This window comes from Mustela lutreola, chromosome 1, assembly GCF_030435805.1.
Source record: "Mustela lutreola isolate mMusLut2 chromosome 1, mMusLut2.pri, whole genome shotgun sequence".
NCBI lineage: Eukaryota > Metazoa > Chordata > Mammalia > Carnivora > Mustelidae > Mustela > Mustela lutreola.
The window spans coordinates 92,942,522-92,963,024 of record NC_081290.1 but is presented as its reverse complement, the minus strand read 5'-3'; positions in this window follow the sequence as shown (position 1 = coordinate 92,963,024).

Sequence of the window (20,503 nt, the reverse complement as noted above, 5' to 3'; positions counted from 1 at the left end):
AGGGGCAAGTAAAATACTAAAAGGGTGGCAACAACCCCAGGAAAATATGCTTTAACCAAATTAGAAGAGATCCAAAATCGTGAGTGGGGAGAAAGGGGATAAAAAGAGGTTCAAAAAGGAAGAAAGAAAAAAAAAAGAAAAAAGAAAAATAAAAAAAAGAAAAGAAAAGAAAAGAATTTTTTAAAAAAGAAAACACCTAAGAAAAATGTAAAAAAGAAAAAATATATATATTAGATAAACTAGTAAAAAATCGTTAAAAAAGAAAAAGGTAACAGTTAAAAAAAAATTTTTACCCAAAGGCGAGAAGAAAAAAAGAAAAAAAAAAGTGATAAAGAAAAAATTAAATTAACTGCAAGACTAAATAAAATCACAGGAAAAAAGCCATGAGTTCCGTGCTTGGCTTTCTCCTCCTCTGGAATTCTGCTGCTCTCCTTGGTATTGAAACCGCACTCCTTGGTAGGTGAACTTGGTCTCGGCTGGATTTCTTGTTGATCTTCTGGGGGAGGGGCCTGTTGTAGTGATTCTCAAGTGTCTTTGCCCCAGGCGGAATTACACCGCCCTTACCTGGGGCCGTGGTGAATAATCTGCTCGGGTTTGCTTTCAGGAGCTTTCGTTCCCTGAGCGCTTTCCGTAGAGTTCTGGAGGACGGGAATACAAATGGCGGCCTCCTGGTCTCGGGCCGGAGGAGCCGAGAGCCCAAGTCCCCACTCCTCAGTGCGCCCTCAGAGAACAGCACCCAGTTACTCCCGTCTGCCTGACCTCCGGCCGTGCTCTGAGCTCACCGAGCCTGCGACCGGTTCAAGGTAACACCGAGCTGGGAGCTTACTGTCGGCTCTGTCTCTGCAGCCGGCTTTCCCGTTCCAATACCCGCAAGCTCTGCGACACTCAGACACCCCCGATCCTTCTGTGACCCTGCGGGACCTGAGGCCACGCTGACCCCGCGTGGGCTTCGCCCCGGTTTAGCCTCTGGAGCGATGTCCCTCAGCGGAACAGACTTTTAAAAGTCCTGATTTTGTGCGCGGTTGCTCCGCCGCTTGCCGGGAGCCGGCCCCTCCCCCCGGGGTCTATCTTCCCGTCGCTTTGGATTCACTTCTCCGCCGGTCCTACCTTTCAGAAAGTGGTTGTTTTTCTGTTTCCAGAATTGCTGTTCTTCTTCTCTTCGATCTGCCGATGGATTTTCAGGTGTTTGCAATCTTTAGATAAGCTATCTAGCTGATCTCTGGCTAGCTGAAGCAGTCTCAGCTTGCTACTTCTCCGCCATCTTGCCTTAAGTCCTCTATTTGGACTCTTAACCTTTCTGTTAAACTCTCAGCTTCTGGTGGTTATACCCAGTTATTAGACTTTACCAGGTGTGGGTCTTTCTCTATTTGTGGCAATGCCCTGGACATAAATTGCTCCATTGTATGATTCAATTAAATTTAGGGTTCTTTTCAGGGATAATCTATGAAGTTAGTCTTTGATTTATGTTCTAACATCAGTAGGATTCTTTTTAACTATATATTATTTTGGTTCTCTCTGATAGACTAATGAGTCTATTATTTAGTTTGCAGCTCTCATGGACCTTCCACCCTCTTAATTTTTATCTTGTTTTCCTGTTGGGTGAACGAGTCTTCAGAGCTTTTCACATCACCAATCCAGAATTCCACATGGTTCTTTTCAAAAAGTTAATTCAGGAAGGTTAATTGAGTCAAATGGAAAGTTACTTGGGGTGAAAAAGAAGTTAGAATAACTTTCTAGAGTATATCATAAAATAAGTATGCATTCATATGCCCGTGCTCTCCTATTATATCAATCTTAGTAAGAAAAAAAAATGCAACAATTGTCTTGTACTTCTGCCAGATAAAACCACAAATTTTTAACTACATTGGTCCTAACTCATATGTATGAAAAGCAAGACCAAAAATTATCAAATAATTTCCAGGGAACATAGCTGCTTGCCAGACAACATTTGGTACCCAATTAGGCAAAATTTATAATACCTGGAATCCTGTCAAAGATTATCAGGCATGCAGAGCCTAGAAAATGCAACCCGTGGTGAAAGAGAAAAACAGTAAAAGCAACCAATGTAAAGAAACCCAGAACTGATACACATGCTAAAATGAACATACAAGAATCTTAAATGTAATTATAATTAGATAGTATATACTCAAAAGGTTAAATAGAAATTTGCAAGATATGTAAGAGATCAGTATAAATTTTTTTATAGATGGAACATACACTGCATGAGATGAAAAATGTGCTGGTTGGGATAAATGACAAATAAGAATTTGCAGAAAGAAAAAAAATATATTAATGAAAAAACATGTGAGTAGGCTGTGGGTAAACTTCAACACTCTAATATATGTATAACCATACTCTTCATAAAATACAAAAGCAGATATTTAAAGAAACAATGATGGAGTATTTTAAAAATTTGTCAAAAAGTAGGGGTGCCTGTGTGGCTTTGTTGGTTTAGGGTCTACCTTTGGTTCAGGTCATGATCCCAGGGTCCTGGGATGGAGATAGGCATCTGGCTCCCTGCTCAGTCGGGAGCCTGCTTCTCCCTCTCCTTCTGCCCCTCCCCCTGCTTGTGTGCTCTCTCTCTCTCTCTCTCTCTCTCCCCCTATCAAATAAATAAATAAAATCTTAAAAAAAATAGTAATGGTGTTAAACACTCCAATTAAAGGTAGAAAGTTTCAGATTAAATTTTAAAAAGAGAAAAAAAGAGCAAGACCTAATTATGTACTGTGTACAGGAAGTGCAAAGGACATGAAGTCAAACAACAAAAACTAAAGCACAAATGAACTTGATTAGCCTGAGAAACATGTCAGTTTCTGGCCTCAATTTAAATCTTCATAATTAAAGTAGGTTAATTTATAGGAAAAACTTTGTCAATCTAAGAAAAAAAATCTCACCCAATGGTTTAAATACTTTTTGTGAAATCAAGTGTAAATCCAGGTCAGCTGTTAGAGGAGGGAAACAGTTGGCTAAGGAAAGGCAACCTTAGAAGTGGTTGTGGAAGTGGATCCAGGGTAAATGGAAAGATGGAGGACCCTGGAGATCCAGGAAGAGTTAGGGAGGTTGAAAATATAGGGGCGTGCCCCTGTGCATGTATGTTTATCTCCAGCAGTCTTCAGGGTAGCAGACCATATGAGTGAAAAAGGCAGTTAATAATATTTATTTAACCTCTAAATATTTAATTTTTTTCTTTTCTTATTCTATTTCCTCATTCCTACCTCTGTTTCTTCCATCTTTCCTTCCAGAATTCTTTCTGTTCCTCTTATTTCCTCCTTATTTTCTGTTTTTTTTTCTTTCCTTCTTTCTTTCTTTCCTATCATTTTTGTCTTTTCTTAGTTCTCCCTTTTTTCTCCCTTTCTTTTTTCTTTCTGTCTTTTGTCTCTTCCCATTTTCATCCCTTTTACATGGAGCACATTTATGTGCCTGCTGTTATAATAAATGCACTATGATAATATTTGCACATCCTTACAATATACAAAAAATAACTCTAGTTTAGCAATGGACTACTGGTTGGGATGTGATTAAAGCCTTTACAATACCACATGACGTGATAGAAGCATCGCTCTGGGTTACTGGTGGTTATTGTACAAATGTACTTATATTTTCAAGAAATATTCTGATGAAGCTATCATATTAATTGTGCCATTATTTCCTTCATCAATCCACCTACTTGAATTAGTAAAAGGAAATGTTAATTTCAAGAGAGAGATCTAATCAAGTAAGAGGCTTGCGTGAAAGAATATTAATAATTTTATTTAAAGTAGAATCTGAAGTATTTTTAGTTCAGTTACAGTCTGAGATCTTCAACTCATATGAAAAGTCAAGGATAAATTTGTGTCTTCGTTTATGCTTTTTCATAAGCTGTCTCATCTCACTGAATATGTGAAGTCAGCTGACTTAAGTTTTGCTTTCTTTGCTAGTCAGATTTATAGAATGGCCCTCTAATATTTCCTCCCCTAAACCCCGGACTATGTTTATAACATATTTTTGGATGATTATGCCTCTACATGGGAAGACACTTTTTTTTTTTTTTTGACTTAGAATTAAAATTATCTTAGTAGGTTCAATCTAATTATAAGCCATTTAAAAACAGCATTTTCTCTGATTAATAGCAATAGGGAAAACACAGGTTTTCCAAATGCAATCAGGATTGATGTACTGCCCTGGCTTGGAACATGGAGAGAACCACACAGAAAGGCCCTGGAAACAGCGTCAAGGAGCTGAGAGTAACCCTTGGCTGACAACAAAGAAGAGACCTTCATTCTATAACTATAGAAGACCTGGAATCTAAGTAAAGAATCCAGTCTGCCTAGACTTCTGACTTAACAGGATGGTGAACTAATAAATGGGTTTTGTTTTAAGCTGCTCTGTTTGTGTTAATTGGCTAAGGTAGTAAAGAAAACCAGTACAGGTTTCTTTTGAACCCTTGTTTGTGTATTAGTATATGTCTACAACTGCTTTCAAAGATACAAAAGAAAAACCAATGCTGACACAAAATCATCTAAAAAATTAATATTTGACAAATCAAAATCATTGCCCTATTAATCCATCTTTCTGCCTTTTCAATATTCTAATTTTATTAGAAAAAGATATCTGAGCAACAAAGAATAGTATTTTGGTTGGATAAATTCATATATCTAATAAATCATGCTCTTCATAAATTTAGTGAAAGCGATCAATTCTTATTAAGCAACTACTATGAAAAACACTAAACTAGGTCTCAATGATATGTTCAAAATTTTCAAGAGAACTATTATTTGAGGATGGCATAGGTAAGGCATATTCCAAAGGAAGCTTATTTCTAAGTTTTTCTAATGGTGGCTGGTTGATTTTTCAAAACTGGACCTCCCTGATTAAACCTATCAGTAGCTTCCCATTAGATTAAGGATGACATCCAAAGTCCTTAAAATAGAAAATGTGGAATGAACTTCCCCTGGATTATTTGTCCAGTATTCTCTTTGCATTTATTTTCTTCCACAGTCTATGTTCCAGAAAGTCTAAACTACTTTCTGTTCCTATACAACAGATTTCCTTCATAACACCTCATTACTTATCTGTACTGCTCACTCTTCTTGAATGTTCTTCCTCTTACCTCAATTTCTCTGGCTAATTCCTCTATCTAAATCTTAGTTTAAATAGAACTCCTATGGGTTAGCTTTCCCTAACACCAACATCTGAAAGTGATGTATTGAGGATCTGACTCTCCCATATTCAAACTGTTCATCTCAATGTAATAAAGTAATAATTATAACTTGACTGCCTATATTTTGCAGAAAATTGCAAGTCTCTTGAAAACTTATTTTAAGATCTACTTTTCTACCATCTAGTGGTCAGAACTAATAATACTGAAGCAGATGTTAATAAGTAAGTAGATTTTTGTGTAAATGAAGTGAGTGTTGAAGCGTAAGTAGGAATTAATTATCCAAGTGAAGAATAGGAAGGAGGGCTTTTCAAGCAAAAAAGACATCTATGGAGACAAGAATGAGTGTGGTGCATGTTGTAAACCACAATGAAAAGATGAGAAATGATAAACAATACAAATTATTAAAAACCAAGAATGTGAGAGATGTTATAGAGTGTCTCTGTATGATTCTTGTAAATTCTCTGTTAGTTTTGAATTATTTCATAATACAATTAATAAATTATTTGGAACATAACATAAAATTAGAACTAAATATCAAAAAGTGAAGAAAAACTCCTAGACATTTGAGTTTGTAATCTTAGTTACCTAATACAGACTTTTAAGAAATTATTCTTTTCAAGTGCTTTATCAAGAGTTCATTTTTATTCACTTCTTTTCCCTTTAAGGTTCTAAAATTTTAGATCTTTATATTGTCTCAAAAAGCCTTCTACCCAGTTGGGAATGTTATCCTCATGTAACACAGATTTTGTGATTGGTTATTCTATCAAACACATTCTGGCAATACAAAAACAAGCAGTATTTATAAAATCACAGCTATGTAATACCTTGGTTTCTTAATTTCTTTTTAACTTATATTAGTGTCTTCAACTTACTCTCTCAAACAAAATAATTTAGGTAAAGAAGCTCAATAGTACTAAACCCTTAGCAAATATATAGATTCTCCAAAAATAGATTCTGCAATAGTTGATATGGAAATGGACTTATCTTTTGCTAAGATAGATCAGTTTCAAAAAGAACATTTTGAAAATGTGTAGTTAGAAAAGCAGAAAATTTGATGGAGACTTGGATGTATTGTATTTTTACTAATCACAATGGATGAGAAGAGTCTACAGAGGAGAGCTTACACATTCAAAACTAAGAGATGAATCAAATCTAGAACATTACATTTAATATCAGATATTAAAAAACATGTTAAGTCAACATATCCTTTTGTAAACTTCTGATATGATCAGAGAATGATTTCATATGCTATTGTTATAAATAATACAACAGTTGTAACTAAAAGATACTGACTCAGAACATTCATTTTTATTTCTTTAGTACTTGGAAGGAGAGTAAAAAAATAGACCTTTGTGACTTGTCTAATAAAATGCCATCTTTTTAGAAAACTAGTTTTAAGCAATTCAGCATACCAGCACAGAGACAACTATCTTGATATTTAGTAGGACCTTCTGCTATTAGAAATCTTATTTAAAAAATCATATTTCTTATTTCATGGAAAAAAAGGTAAATATTTTTCAAAAATTTCAAAGCTCTGGTTATGTTCTTTTCATTTTGCAAGCAGGATATTTTTCATAGAAAAATAAATTTGGCTGCTTTTTATCTATGTTTATGCATATGCTGGCTTAAGTAGGATACTCATAAACATTGTTGAAAAGCTTTGCGGATATTTGATACTAAGAACAAATTTATAAATTTATTATTTTCTGTTAAGCATTCAAATCTTTGAAAGCTAGAAGACATAATTTGTGTCCAGTGAGAGTGACTGTTATTCTTTAATTTGCTATCATGGTTTAATGACCATATTTCTAATTTTGCTTTTTTCCTTGGCAAAGTAAAAATTTGTGCAACATATATCCAGTGACCCATTAATAATCCATTTTAACTTTATCATATTTGTTATTTATTCATCAAAATTGCTCCATGTTAAGAGAGATAATGCCTTTTTGTCATATCAGTGTCATCAGTAACACATTTATAATATTTTTATAGAGTAAATACTAAAATTGCTTGTGAAGGTGATGGTAAAACCATATTTTTTGTAGCTCCTTTAAAAGAGAAACTGGGCCGAGAAGTAGAACAGGAATACCTCTTTTCCTTTGATAATCTCAGCCCACTTGTCACACTTGGCGATGGATCTATTATCCGTAGGGCAGATAAACTGTGTCTTTTACAGTAAAGACAGGACTGATTGATAGTTTTATGTGATAAGAGTCTGTCTTACCGGTTATCTCTTGGCAAGATGGAGCTAGAAATAGTTCCTTATTAAAAAAAAAAATAGAAAATAAAAAATAAAGGTGACTTGTCTATAATGCTCCATTTATCACAAAATTAATATCTAGGATTGTTAGGATGGGAAGAATGTGTTATGTTATTGAATTGATGTCATCAATTTGACTCATTTAGCATCTTCCAGAAATGGCATGATAACTTTTGAAAAAAGTGGAAGATAATATAAGCTTTATATCAAGAGAGATTTTCTTAAAGTAGATGTTCTTAAAGATACTGCAGAAGTTGGTTTAATGTGTTCTCAGAAAAAGTAAAGTCAGCTTTATCTCATTGTTGGGAAAAAAGTTTTAGATGCATTTTCAAGTATGACTGCAATTAAAAGTTCTCCCTGATTCTCATTACACCATAATGCAATATCATTATCACTATCAAAGACTGCTGAGAGATTCAGGAGCAAGAGAAACCCATGCAATTATGTAATTAAAAGGCTGATCTTTGGATGGATGATAGAGCAAACTTTTTTTATCTTTCATAAAATTACTAAGAATGGTAATATGTAAAAACATTGAAAATGGACAAATCATGTCCTAATTTTCAAAAAGTCAAAAAAAACCCCTGTGTTTTAAAAATCACAGATTAAAAGATTTATAAATTTCTAGAATATATACTTGACTTTGAGGAAATATTAAAAATGGAGGGACTCAAATCTCTAAATCAGAGTTAGATTGCACAAGCAAACATTTTTATTTAAATCATTTTCTTAATTATCTTTACACACATGGAACAATTAACATATTTTATGATATTTCACTATAGATGCTAATGTCAATCAGTTGGCTGAGGAAGTGATTGTCAAGTATCCTTACTACAAAGTTACTCTGTTTAGTTTTGTATTTTGTACTCTTCAAAAAAAGTCACTATGTGCAGCCCACAATTAAAGAGTGGAAGGCTATACACCACCTCTTTGAAGAGGCAGTATCTACAGAAGTTATTTGGAATTCTATTCTTCTGGGGAAAAAATGGGACATTTGTCTATTTTTCCCATTTATTAACTCAATCTATTTATACCAGTATGAATTAATTTATTTTACAAATAATCTTTGGATTGTAATCCAATATTATACAATTAATTTTGTAATATTGACCATTGGTAGGTTTTTCAGTTGGCTCCTATGCCCTTTTGACATACCCTATTATTGTGTTTCTTGTTTGATTTGATTTTTTTTTTGTTTACCTGTTTATTGTGTGTTTTTTTACTTTAAAGCATCATATGATTCATTTTGTACACTTCCTGACCAGTCCCAGAATCAGCTACTTCTCTAGGGACTCCAGTTCCTTTACTGTCAAATAGCTTAGAAAGTATGATCTGGGCACTAGGTGTTCTCATTGCTACTAAGATGCTTTTATTGCCAGGCCCTCTAACCTGACAGAACAAGAAAATATATGTGTACATATGCATGTGTGTCTGTACTAAACTGTACATGCACATATCTATATATATGTTCATATGTAAGCATTTGCATCTATGTTAAGGTAAACATAAGTTCATACTGTTCTCCAACTCTGATCTATTACTACATGAATCACTTTAGTCTTCTCTCCTGGCTTGTACATAACCTACACCTCCACTCTAAAAAAACTTGACTCCCACCATCCACCACCTATTTATTTAATTGTTTAATTCCATTATACATATGTAGTTGTTTCAAAATTATTAACTTGTGTATTCTTGGCCCCAACTTTATCAACAACCAGTATACAGTGTTTGTGTATGGTTCTTCTTGCTTTTAAAGGTATAACAGACTCCATTCATTTCTATAATGGCTACTCTTCCACTTATACCTGCCAGAACCATGAAGAGATTTTTTTTTTGGATGTTCCTTGTGAGAACTTTGTGGGTCTCTGAAAGGCAATGTTCATGAAAATGTGGCACCTCAAAGGATTTACCTATTACTATACCAGTCCACACTCAGTTTCCAGCAATTCCTTCATATTTCTATTTAAGTTTCCTACCAATTAAACAACTCCCCTGTCTTCTGCACTAGACAAGCATATCTGAATTAGTATATCTCATTGAATATACCTGTATCTCCACATTCCAGGGTCACCCAAGAAATAGAATTCATTTTCAAGGTTTTTTGTAGCTTTTTATAGTTTTAAGGACCATAGCGATGAGGTCCATGTTTTTCATGCTAAAGCTGAAACTGGCAGTTAAAAGGCATGCTTTCTATTATGAAAGCTAGGAATATGAGGAAGGAGTAATTATTCCTCCTAGATACACCACTGATGAATTAAAGTTACTTATATTATCATTCTTGGCTATAGAAACTTTGAAAATCATGACAACTGTGATTACAGTGATTTGTTTCTTGAATACTCTGAGGTTTACTGATTGGATTTTTTTTTTTTTTTTTTTTTTTTTACCATTCTGGGATATTTCCATAAAATGCACTTGATTTTTGTATTTATATATAATCTATTTACATTGATGTTTTTGTGATCTTGTCACAACTGACTTCCTGTGTGATATCTGTATTTTCTTGACATAAATATGTGCCACATTCACACATCTCACTTTTTCTGTGTTCTCTTTCTGGCTATTCCTTGGAGAAAGGGGTGGTAAATGAAACTTCTCACTTCCCAGTTTTCACCTTTTCAAGCATAGTGAATTTTTATCTTCTCAGGAGAACTTTCACTGACAAAGAGAGGTTTCTTTCTCTCTCTTAATTACTTACATCTTTTCAAACTTACTTTATGGAAGTTCCAGAGAATAAAAGTAAATAATTTCGCTCTTAAACAAATAAGTAAATAAAAGTCCTAGTAACTGCAATCATGTTATTTCAGATCCCTGTAATCAAGACATGAGTAAGATCCTATTGGTTGCAAGATTACATCACTGTGTGTGTGTGTAAGAAGATGGAGAATGATGGCAACTGACTACCACCAAGGAAGCATCTACACAATGACTCTCTTGGTCTCTCACTAACTCAATAGCATATATTCTATGCAGTTAACAGATTTGATTACATAATTATGTTATCTAGAGAAAGCAGCTGAGGTCAAAGAGTATTCAAGATACCATTGTTACCAGGGAAAACAGTCAACTATATACTCACCTTTTACCTGAAATTCCATTTTGGAGCCATGGCTACGGTAGATTTTTAATATCTTGTTCTCATTCAATGTATTAGGAATACATTATGTGAACTAGTTAAAATCAATAAACAAAACAACTGAATTTTTAAAATCCAAAAGTGCAATTTTTTGATATACCAACAGAGACTAAAAATAGCATTAAAGAAATTAAAGGTAGAATACACCACTAAAAATAGTGTTTCTTTTCTATCAATTCATATCAACACAACTGATGAGCACTGGGTGTTGAATGTAAGTAATGAATCACTAAATTCTACTCCTGAAACCAATATTACCCTAAATGTTAACAGGAATTTAAATAAAAACTTGAAAAAATAAAAAATAAAATAAAAGACCCACATGTTTCTGATTATTCTGTAAACATGGACATTATTCACATGTATTCTCGCTTTTTCTTGCTTTCTTGCTTTATTCTTTCTTTCAGTTTGTTTTAAATCTAGTTCACATATCTTAAAGGAAGGAGGTCGGGGGGGCACCTGAGTAGATCAGATGGTTCAGCATCTGCCTTTGGCTAGGGTCATGATCTCAGGGTCCTAGGATCAAGCCCCAATCCAGGCTTTCTGCTCAATGGGGAGTCTGCTTGCCCCTCTCTCTCTGCTCCTCCAACCCTCGCTTGTGAGCTCGCATGTACTCTTTCTCTCTCTCTTTCTCATAGCCCCACCTGCTTCTCCCTCTCCCTCCGCTGCTCTCCCTGCTCGTGCTCTCTCACTCTCCCTCTGTCAAATAAATAAATAAAATCTTTAAAAAAGGGAAGGAGATAGAACTATTGCCTCTAGAAATTTACTTCTAAGCAATTTAATCTGAGTACCCATCAGTAAATCTTAAACCCAAACCCTCACATCCCTGTTTCTGCATATTATACACAGAAATTACTAATCTATTTCTCCTCCAGGAAATACTTACAAGAATCATGATGACATCAACAGAAGTTTCAAACTACAAAATCTACATGATCAGTCCCAATCACTGTTCTGTACTCCAAACCAATATTTCCAATTCCCACTGCAACATCTGTTCTACAATTTAGCATGCTTAAACTTTTATTACTTTGTGTGGCTAAGAGGACTAATAAAAACCTTGTTAACATTTATTTTAACATTATTCTGAATTTGGGCATTGTAGATTCTTGTGTCTGTTATCTTGGATTCAACATTTTAGCTAGTTTTCCCATCTACATAATAAGAAAAATAATGCACGAATGAATGTGAAATAGTTGTTTCAACTAAAGTGTATCAACTTTCTTTTAAACTGAAACACATAACACAAGTAAAACTTAGAACATGTAATTAAAGCAACAATCATACCCATGCAAGGGACAAATGCTTGAGATTTTATAAGTAATACAATTGCCCCTTCTAAAAAAAGTAATTCTTTCATAATTGACTATGACAATAAATTAAATTTGTTCAGCTGTTAAAACATTTTAAGAAAATTCAAATTCCATTTCACATATAAATACTGTCTTTTCTTTTGTCTGTACTTTTTTTTTTCTTTTGTCTGTACTTTTATACCTATTTAAGATATACTCTATATGAGAAGAATGAGTATTAAAGAATGCCATATATAAACATATATATTTATGAATTTTGTTTTCTAGGTCACTTCTGTTTGTTACTGATAAAATAAATCTCTACAACTCCCAGCTATACAAATGAATATAGCTGAGGAGTTTTGAAGCTGAATTTAAATCTGCCTCATGTAATTCCAACAGAGTTTCTAAGCCAATTTAGTTTTGATTAGATAATATTTACTCTTGGTGACAAATGTTGAATATATAAGAAACTAAATTGAGCTTTAAAAATGCTGATATAAGAAATCAATGGAAGTAAATATGGAACATAACTATGACATTTTTAACATTTTGTTGTTTGGTGATAATAGAACTTGGCAGTAGCTTCTGGGCGAAAAGGTAGATACAGATTTTCATATAATCACATGCTTAACAATGAGAAAAATGTTTATGAATCCCAAGAAAAGTTATGATTGTTTCATTCCCAAAGTTCTTTGACAACCCTGGACTGAGATCAAAGGCAGTTAAAATCTGTATGCTTTCTTATGGCATGCTGTGCCTATGATAAATAAAAGGAACTTTTCTCTACATCTTCTGTGTTTATATCTAATTAAGTACTTATTTCAGTGTATTGCAATAATTGCATGATGTATATTGTACCAAACTGAGGTAAAATTTTAATGAATTAAAGAAAGCTCCGCAAGAGGTGCCTGGGTGGCTCCATCGTTAAACGTCTGCTTTCAGCTGAGTTCATGATCCCAGGGTCCTGGGATGGGGATGTAGCCCTGCATCAGGCTACTTGCTCAGCCAGGAGCCTGCTTCTCTCTCTCCCTCTGTCCCACCTCTCCACCCCATTCATCCTTTCTCTATCAAATAAACAGATAAAATCATTTAAAAAAAGTAAAGAAAAAGAAGAAGAAAGTTAAGCAAGAGAGATTTCCCTTACCTCCATTCTGAATACTAAATGAATACTGAAGAGGAAAAGACTTACTGTTGCTTTGCTTGGAACTCTTGTATTCTCAGCATAACCACGCTGACATAAATCAATTTATACATAGAGATTTTTATGGACTGAGTCTGAATCACTGGTGGAGTTGTGTCAGAGCCATGTCAGAATGAGTCTAGTGAAGAGTTTGACAGTGATTTTCTGACTATTCACCCAGCATGAAAATAGGAAAATACACTTGACCAAATGGATTTTCCACTCTTGCTTTCCTAGAGTCAAACAAGAGGCAAAGGTGAAATTCCTTTTCTTAGAATAGGAGTTTTTAAATTTTTTGCTTTCCTATTCAAAGGATTTTTATTTCTTGCTAATTCTAATAGGTGAGTAAAGGATAATGACTCTGAAAAAAATAAATCAAGGTGGGAGAAAAGCAGTAAGTGATCATGGTTCCTTTATTTCCATTCCATTATTTTACATGCTGAAGAACAGATTCAGACCTAAACTTGTAATTACTTATATCAGGCTATAAATAAAAACTTGTTCATTTGCTGAGACACATTGGATAAGAGCAGGAGTAGAAATTCTTGATAATCTATAACTCATTAAAAACTTGCTTTTTAAATAGCTGCTCATAATGTCCTTATGATGGGTAGACCTTGCCAACATTTCTTTTTAATAGAGCATTTACCTTTTTTGTATCTATAAACCATAGGCACTGATTAACGCTTAGTGAACAAAACACACAATGAGTTGTTACTCTGCCAGAGATTGTTTTTCTGCTTTGCATAATGAATAGAACTCTTTCCTTGGAATTCTGAAAGTGAACTTTTAAAGATAAAGATAGTAAATGAAAATGCACACAGACATACAGGGAAGTGTTGATGTGCAGATCATATTAATAAGGATGAAATATAATCTTTAGTACAAAGATGGCTGATAGACTCCAAGAAATTGTATATGTTTTAGGCCATTTCAGGTAGACAAAAATAACTGAATATATGTTATATATCCTGATAAGTGAATGGGATAAATCTCAAATACCTGACAGTCAGCATCTCCCTCATTTTCTTCCAAGAGCGCAAAAGTATAGGAATAATATTACAACTTTTAAGGTGAATGTGACACAGCCGTCAGTTGTATTAACTCTGCTTCCCTTCCATAGGAAGCACAATGATGTGCTGGTTCTAACTTCCCCAAGAATTTATTGACTTTCTGTTGTGAGCTAGACAAATGACCTTCAGCTGAGCAGATAGAAGAGCGACTCTCTTAATACTCAGGTACAAACACTGTTGAGCTAAGTAGTTTATACTTATTTTCCTAGTTTTCTTTGTATGGTACTTACTCCAAACTAAGAGCCACTCTCTCGGAAACTGCCAGAATCTGGACTCTTAAATGAACACAGCTTCAGATGCCTATGGCTCCTAGGTACAAATTTTGAGTATAAGGGTCGCAATGTAATGAACAAATCAAAGTCATTTTAGAAAAGTACAACTGACAGCATGTTCTTTAATTGAATAGAGCTGACAAGGCATTTGGAAAGAATTGTTCATAAATATTTAAATGGACTCTCAGGGCAATAATTAAGATTGAATTACATTAATGTGACTAATTCAGTTTTTTTTTTTTTCAATTACAGAAAAATCCATTTACTGAACAAAATAGTTTTGGCTTTGCCAGCTTTATTTTTTGCAGCCTCGTCATCTTAATTGAGCATCTTGTGTCTACCCATGCATTTGTAAATGTTGCTAATTCATCAATAGAAGGTGAATTTAATCTACATACTAAATAAACTAAAGTTGAAGCTGCTGGTTGCAGACATCAAGTAACTTATTAGGGATTCTTTGTATCACTTTGTTCTGTAATGGCTGTGTAGATCCATTCTTTATTATATTGACACACTGATGGTTGAGAAAGAAATTAAAAACTGAATCGCAGTTACACACACATATTAGAATTAGAAAGAACACCAATGTATGATTTCAGAGATCCTGAAGAAGGAGGAAGGTAGTCAGATGACTACCACATGGGGAAATGCATGCTTCCATCGTGTCTGATTGCAATCACAGGTGCACAGCTATGCCGTCATACAACAGTTGCACTTAATTTTTCTTTGTTTCTGTTTCAACATTTTTTCCTGTTTAAGAAATGTATTTAACTATAGTGCCTGATTTCTCCTATTTGAAATTCAGATGAAATAGGAACGGATCCTCAACTACTAAAGGTTTCTTGAGTCTTTGATGACTGGCTTGCAGAAGTGGAAAACACTGCACAATAATCAAGAACCCAACAATCAAGAACAATTTCAACAAGTGTAGTTTTGTTTTTGGAGTGGGCATGGCAATCTGATATGCTTTTATGGCCTTTGGTATTACAGCAGGCAAAGATGTATTATTCTGTAACAATAATATCATGAGTTTTTATTTACAGTGAATCTGATTTTCTTACTACATATTTATTTGTATATCTGAGGTTATATAAAGAGTGTGTGTGTGTGTGTGTATATATTCTTAGGTATTCATTCCAATAGAGTATTTTAGGCTGAAAGTTAGACTAATTTTGGGACGTTTATTTTTGCAAATATAATTGGATTCATGTAAAACTGTTAGAGTTCTTTGGTGAATGTGTGAAAAACAGTTTTTATTTCTTCAATCAATAAAACATTTTTTATGTGAAAAAAATGTGCCTTACCTTCTTTCTTTCTGTTTTTATTAAACAGTAGGTTTCTGGTCATTTATGTCTGGTATGATTCTAAAATAGTTAGTTGTATAACAATTATGCTTAGTTACCAAAAAGCAAGCATGTAATAATAAGGTTCAAATATTATTTCCTTTTATTCCCTAATCTCATCTTTTTTTATTTGCTTATTAGTAGCTGTTATAGAAATGATAATGGTACTTAATGACATTTTTACTCCAGGTCAATTGCAATACTATGGTCTTTATCTGCCTTATTTTCATTTTTGAAATAATCAGATGAGGAAGGCGCTATTACCTGTATTATACACACAAAGAAACTGAGGCTCATTCTTCTACATATAGCTGTCCAGTTTTCCCAGCACCATTTATTGAAGAGACTGTCTTTTTTCCACTGTATATTTTTTTCCTGTTTTGTCGAAGATTAATTGACCATTGAGTTGAGGGTCCATATCTGGGCTCTCTACTCTGTTCCACTGGTCTATGTGTCTGTTTTTATGCCAGTACCATGCTGTCTTGGTGATGACAGCTTTGTAGTAAAGCTTGAAATCAGGTAACGTGATGCCCCCAGCTTTATTTTTGTTTTTCAACATTTCCTTAGTGATTCGGGGTCTCTTCTGATTCCATACAAATTTTAGGATTATTTGCTCCAGCTCTTTGAAGAATACCAGTGGAATTTTGATCAGAATGGCATTAAAAGTATATATTGCTCTAGGCAGTATAGACATTTTAACAATGTTTATTCTTCCGATCCAAGAGCATGGAATGGTCTTCCATCTATTTGTGTCTTCTTCAATTTCTTTCATGAGTGTTCTGTAGTTCCTCTAGTACAGATCCTTTACCTCTTTGGTTAGGTTTATTCCCAGGTATCTTATGGTTCTTGGTGCTATGGTAAATGGAATCGATTCTCTAATTTCCCTTTATGTATTTTCATTGTTAGTATATAAGAAAGCCACTGATTTCTGCACATTGACTTTGCATCCTGCCACGTTGCTGAATTGCTGTATGAGTTCTAGTAGTTTGGGGGTGGAGTCTTTTGGGTTTTCCATATAAAGAATCATGTTATCTGTGAAGAGAGAGAGTTTGACTTCTTCATTACCAATTTGGATACCTTTTATTTCTCTTTGTTGTCTGATTGCTGTTGCTAGGACTTCTAATACTATGTTGAACAAGAGTGGTGAAAGTGGGCATCCTTGTCTTGTTCCTGATCTCAACGGGAAGGCTGCAAGCTTTTTCCCATTGAGGATGATATTTGCTGTGGGTCTTTCATAGATAGATTTGATGAGGTTCAGGAATGTTCCCTCTATCCCTATAATTTGAAGCGTTTTAATCAGGAACAGATGCTGGATTTTGTCAAATGCTTTTTCTGCATCAATTGAGAGGACCATGTGGTTCTCTCTTCTCATATTAAAAAAAAAAAAAAAGAAAAGAAAAGAAAAGAAACTGAGGCTCAGGATTCAGGCTCACAAGCTTAAGAAGAGAACATCTGTTCAAATTCCTGCTTTTCAGAGCACCTGGGTGGCTCAGTGGGTTAAAGCCTCTGCCTTCAGCTCAGATCATGATCCCAAGATCCTGGAATAGAGCCCTGTATCAGGGTCTCTGCTTAGCAGGGAGCCTGCTTCCTCCTCTCTCTCTCTCTCTCTCTCTCTCTGTGCCTGCCTCTCTGCTTACTTGTGATCTCTGTCTGTCAAATAATAAATAAATAAATAAATCTTTTTTAAAAAAATCCTTATTTTCCATTAACCAATGGTATCATTGAACTACTAAAATATTTAAAATTCGGGATTATTGATTGTAAAATATGAATAATAAGGCCTACATCATATGATTATGGGGACATTGAAATGAGGTAATGTGGGACTGGTACAAAATGAGCATTTAATAAATAGTAGGTACTATTGTGGACCTAAATGGCCTACACAAGATTCTGTCTCACCTACTCCCATCTTTCCCAGAATATTATTTATCAGTTATATCTCCCTTCTTTGCTCTCATCAACTGTTTAGCCACTGGAATTTAACTTTCAAACTATATACACATCCTCATTTTGTCCATCTTAATGCAAGCAAACAAAAATAAACAAATATAAATATCTATACACTTAAAAAATAGCAAAAAAATGAAAACAAAAAATGTTGCTACCTATTGCTACCTTATGCCCTTTTTACCTGTCAAGTTAACTTACAATGATATAAATTTATAAGAATTATAGGGGTGCCTGGCTAACTCAGTCACGTGACTCTTATTCTTGAGGTTTTAAGTTCAAATCCCACAATGGTGTAGAGATTACATAAAAATAAAATTTAAAAAATTAAATTAAAGGATCACAAAGTGCTTTTATCAAACTAATACATGCTTTTAAGTTAATTAAAAATACACAATAAAATAACAAAAAAAAGGAGGAGACAGAAGAAGAGGAGAAGAAGAAGAAGAAGTAGAACAAAACTGAGGACAAGGAGGAGGAAAGGAAAGGAGGAAAAGAAAATTCCAGAACTCCCTTTATCCCATCTTCTACTAAGTTCTGAGTCCCAAAGTCAACCTCTTACAAGTTATCTCTTTATTGCAATATTTATTGCTAAATAAAATGATACTGCGGAATTTTATTTTCTCAGTTTTCTAAACATTTATTTATTTTGCATTATGGAAGATGAACATTGGCTTAGTTTTCCCCCAACTACTACTTATCATTCACCAGCATGGTTCTCTTACTTTGATCCTAACAGTTTATCCAAAGGAATGCTGAAACTCTTCTACCCACAGTAAAACCCATCAAAGAATCTTTCTACTCCATTTCCTTATCCATCTGGACTGTATGACTCTTGCCAGCTACAGACATAGTCCCAGGACGTCTTTCACTGCTATCCGTCTTCTGTCCTTGATTTCTTTCTTGTGTCTAATCCCCAATCCCTGGACCTGCATCTTTCTCTTTCCTGGCCTACTTTTCTGGGGAAGCCACTCATCCCACAAGTTTCCTGGGAAGGTATGCATAGTAAATAAGTTTCTTTAAGTACTTACATGTCTGAATATAGCTTGATAATAGCCTCAGCCCTAATTATTATTTGGGATATAAAATTTTAGATAATTTGGATAGTAAATCAGTTTTTCTCAGCCTTCTGAAGGTATGGACCACCGTCTCCAGATTACTAGTGAACAGTCTGATGACTTTAATTTATGTTGCATTGATTATGACTGGCTTTATTTTTTTATTTTTTATTTTTTCTCTCCTCAGGATTTTTTTTTTCCATATCCCTGTATTCTAAATTACTGGATGATCATCCCTTGAAAGATCATTTTCCCAGTTGTGATGATGAGCAATTATTATCTTATAACATGGAATCAAATTATCTTTATGTATATTGTATATTAAGCATTTTTTAATTTTTTTTACTTTTTATAAACATATATTTTTATCCCCAGGGGTACAGGTCTGTGAATCACCAGGTTTACACACTTTACAGCACTCACCAAAGCACACACCCTCCCCAATGTCCATAATCCCACCCCCTTCTCCCAAACCCCCTCCCCCAGCAACCCTCAGTTTGTTTTGTGAGATTAAGAGTCACTTATGGTTTGTCTCCCTCCCAATCCCATCTTGTTTCATTGATTCTTCTCCTACCCACTTAAGCCCCCATGTTGCATCACCACTTCCTTATATCAGGGAGATCATATGATAGTTGTCTTTCTCTGCTTGACTTATTTCACTAAGCATGATACGCTCTAGTTCCATCCATGTTGTCGCAAATGGCAAGATTTCATTAAACATTTTATGTGATACTCTATTCTTCTTTTCTGTTTTCTCTCTTTGTCTTTTTGTTCCACTTTCTGGGAAGTTTTGTCAACATCATATTATAAGATTTCATCAAATAGTTATTACCCTTTGGCTCTCAAATGATAATTAAGAGTAAAAAAAAAAAAAAAAAAAAAAAAAAAAAGAGTAATACATGAAAAATTTCAGTGATGAAAACAGAAAGAACTCACATGTTGATACATACAACCATGGAAATGAACTTTGAAAACATTATGCTAAGGGAAAGAAGCTAGTCACAAAAGATCATATATTGTCTGATTCAGTATGAAAAGTTGAGAATAGGTATATCTATAAAGACAGAAATTTATTTAGTGGTTGCTTAGGCCTGAGGGTGTTGAAGAGAAATGGGGTATGACTGTCAATGGAAACTGAATTTTTTAGAGGACTGAAATGTTCTAAAACTGATGATGACAATAGATGCAAAACTGAATATACTAAAAAAAACAAAACAAGAATTGTCTCCTCTAAATGGATGAATTGTATGACACATGAATCCTATTTCAGTAAAGTTATTATGTATATTTTAAGAGGTTATTTGTGAACATTAAAAACATTATACTTCTCCTACCCACTTAAGCCCCCATGTTGCATCACCACTTCCTCATATCAGGGAGATCATATGATAGTTGTCTTTCTCTGCTTGACTTATTTCGCTAAGCATGATTCACAGACCTGTACCCCTGGGGATAAAAATATATGTTTATAAAAAATAAAAAATTAAAAAAAAAAACATTATACTAAGTTAAAGAAGCTAGTCACAAAAGGCCATGTAATATATGATTCCATTTATATGAAATATCCAGAATCATTAACTCTGTGGAGTTAGAAAGTAGATTAGTGGTTGCCTAAGGCTGCTGGAGTTGGAGAAAAATGGAAAGGGAAAGGATAGTGTTCCCTCTGAGGTAAAGAAAGATTCTGAAAGCTGATGTTGGTGATTGTTTCACAACTCTGTGAATACAAATACATCAAGGATTCACATACATAAAAATCATTGAATTTTATGTACACTGTAAATGGGTGAGTT